Here is a 3,643-nt window from a genome sequence, read left to right as displayed (position 1 = left end):
CCAAACATGCTCGCACTTTCAGCCGTGGGGGCGTTATAATGTGGCGGTGGGTGGTGATGACTAGCTGCCTTCTCTCTAATCTTACACTGCTAAATTAGGGACGGCTAGCGCAGATAGCCCTCGTGTAGCTTTGCGCAAAATTCAAAAACAAACAAAACAAACAATCTACCAAAGGTGAAAAGAATCATTACTAGAGACAAAAGAAAAACCATCAAAGGGAAGAAGAGAAATTATAAGATGTAAACAAATAAAATTACCAGAGATATAAATAGAAAAAAAAATCTATTAGGATAAAGAAAACAAAACAACTAATAAAATAGTAAAACTACAAAAAAAAAAAGAAAAGGGAGAAACTATAACAATAAGAAAAGAAAGAAAATCTACAGATTTACAGTTTGATATTTCAAAAGTCACATATACAATTACATCCAAACATGCTCGCCCTTTCAGCCGTGGGGGCGTTATAATGTGGCGGTGGGTGGTGATGACTAGCTGCCTTCTCTCTAATCTTACACTGCTAAATTAGGGACGGCTAGCGCAGATAGCCCTCGTGTAGCTTTGCGCGAAATTCAAAACAAACAAACAAACAATTACATATTGATGAACGGTATAATGTTTCTTTTTTCTATCTTCTTTGAGAGCTAGTAATCTTGTACAGACATAATTCTGTACAATATTACTAACCGCTCGCATACATTGTTGAAACAATTAGTAGAAATCAATGCCACATTACATTGTGAAGTGAAACATTTACTATTGTTATCAAACCATCCGAACTGATAACGTCTTTGTATTATATAACCCGACAACGTCTTTGCACTGCATAAATTTCTGTATATGATTGATGGACAAGGCATATCGCAAGAAATGCTAACAGTAGGTAAAGGAGATTTCCCAGTATAACCAGCTTCTTTCAGGCGTAGAGGGGTCAATGGACAAGATAAAGAGGCCAGAATAGCAGAACTAGCATTGCATGTAGACACAAGCCCATTTAAATGCCTTGCTTATAAAATACAATCAAAAGTTAATATGGTGAAGAACATACAACTAAGGAAGTTCGTATCCCAGTGGAAACAAAAATTTATGTTCACTTAATAGTAGAAACCGCTCAACTTTGGAAAGTTGAGGCATACACAAGGCTGATTGTAATAACACAACTTCGAAATAAAAAAAGCACCTCCAGTATCTTATTATTGATGACCAAGTTCAACTGACTAGCTCTTGGAAAGTTAAAGAGGCAAACGCTTGCAATTATTGATAGTTTCTAAATATTCATTTAAAGATCAAATTGTCTAGTTCTTGGACAACCGAAAAGATTGCCACAGTAGCGGAAATAAATGTTTTCAGTTAAAGAATGGAATCCGCGCGACATTAGAAGACCGGGTCATTTATAAGGAGCGACATCCAATTAAAGGACACATATTCACATTGTTATTCTAACACTAAGGGCTTTTTAAAGCCCCCCCCCCAGTGGTACAGCGGTATGTCTGCGGACTTACAACGCTAGAAACCGGGTTTCGATACCCGTGTTGGGCAGAGCACAGATAGCCCATTGTGTATCTTTGTGCTTCATTACAAACAAACAAACAAAGACTTTTTATAAGAATAAATCTATTAAATTGTACTATCATCCGAATAGAATAAAACGTACCTCTCAGAAGTACAACAAAGGCTGTTTTTTATACTTGTAGTCCAGGTTGTAACCAGTGAATTTTACTGTTTATCAAGAAAACGTATCTCTCAAAAGTAGAACAAAGGCTGTTTTTTTATACTTGTAGTCCAGGTTGCAACCAGTGAATTTTACTGTTTATCAAGAAAACGTATTTCTCAAAAGTAAAACAAAGGCTGTTTTTTTTATACATGTAGTCCAGGTTGCAACCAGTGAATTTTACTGTTTATCAAGAAAACGTATTTCTCAAAAGTAGAACAAAGGCTGTTTTTTATACTTGTAGTCCAGGTTGCAACCAATGAATTTTACTGTTTATCAAGACTAGCATAGGGTACCCGTTAATAAAGTGTAGGTTTGTATAAAGGACAATGTTATATAATATATTTTCCCTTTCTTTTGTTATTAAATTCCGCCCCACCTAGTGGCACAGCGGTATGTCTGTGGACTTATAACGCTAAAAACCGGGTTTCGATACCCGTGGTGGGCAGAGAACAGATAGCCCATTGTGCAGCTTTGTGCTTAACTACAAACAAACAAACAATTAAATTCCTAATAACCTCATTAGATGGTAACTGCATACCATACTTTGTTGAAGGTAATAATTGACTCATTTAACTTATTAAATACTTGTGTCGATACATTCAAAGTCTATAAAAGTGTAGAAATGTGTCCTGTTTCAGGTGTTTTTTATCTCTCTTCTCTGACAAAAATCCTCAAACAAAATAGCCCATATAGACCGTCAGATAGTTTCCAATTTTTATATCAAAAATTAAGGTAATCGAGCCAGCCACCTCTAGGTTTTGGATGCTAACACACGCATAATGGATCATCTTTATAGTCAAATGACTATTTTAAATTCCGTAATCAAACTGGAAGGCATCAACTAATCAGTTTTACTTCTTACCAAGTTCAAAAACAGTAGTTGTTAGATTTACAAGACGTACAACTAGCCTGGAATATTTAAATGTCTACTGTTTATCCGGGGGATTCTAACCAATCTCCCTAATCAAGTTGGAAAGCATCAGGTAATCAGTGTTACTTTTCATCAAGTTGAAATACAATAATTGTTAGACTCATATAAACCTTCTAAAAACTAAATTACTGTTTGACTATTTCTCAAGTAGAAGAACAGTAAATAGTGAATAATCACATTAAATGGAACAAAATGTCAAAAGTCTTGATACTGGAGAGGCTAGTTTGGAGTGTAAAACTGAAGAGGACACACGAATGTGTCGAACATAGTTCTCCAATACCAAGACTTGTTACATTTGGTTCCGTTTATTGTGGGTTTTCACTAACTGATAAACACGATAATGTGTTCTTTTATTATTAAGTACAGTTAAAGTTAGATTTGTAAACCTAATTACCAAACCAAAACTATATCAGTTATCAACTTATAAAACAGTAACCAAGAGGATTGAAATTTACAAATTACTTTTAAGTCATGCTTCATGAAAATAGCTTTCAAACACTAATGGCGCAGTTTACTTATCACATACGTTACATCACATTAATGTTACTACATTTTACCTATAACACATACGTTACATCACATTAATGTTACTATATTTTACCCATAACACATACGTTACATCACATTAATGTTACTACATTTTACCCATAACACATACGTTACATCACATTGATAATATTGACCCACTTTACCTATAAGACAAACGTTACATCACAGTAATGTTGCCATACTTTACCTACCATGCAGATTTAACATAAAATAACTGATTTAAGCAACTAAAACAGATAATGGCCAATCTACCAGCTCGAAATAATTCAAGATAGTTTACACAACGGAAGTAACATTAAAATAATTAGTTTCTCCTGTGTTATAAAATCATAAATTATGTGTGAAAAAAATACACACCCCGCCCACTCTCGTAAACTATACACCTGGAAAAAAGTTAAGCACCCCCATATATTTTTCAGGATTGCTTATTGAAAATAAGGTTTAATTTTCAT

The 3,643-nt window shown here is 34.4% G+C and overlaps 1 protein-coding gene across 1 annotated transcript in view; it reads left to right on the top strand.

The window, feature by feature from the left end:
* Positions 1 to 3,643, top strand: part of LOC106478256 (potassium channel subfamily K member 10-like) — an 89,417-nt gene that overhangs the window by 7,293 nt on the left and 78,481 nt on the right. The gene's annotated exons all lie outside the window — the stretch shown is intronic.

This window comes from Limulus polyphemus, unplaced genomic scaffold (assembly GCF_000517525.1).
Source record: "Limulus polyphemus unplaced genomic scaffold, Limulus_polyphemus-2.1.2 Scaffold194, whole genome shotgun sequence".
NCBI classification, from domain to species: Eukaryota; Metazoa; Arthropoda; class Merostomata; order Xiphosura; family Limulidae; genus Limulus; species Limulus polyphemus.
The sequence above is the reverse complement of the archived record's forward strand: the minus strand, read 5'-3'. Positions and strand labels throughout refer to the sequence as shown.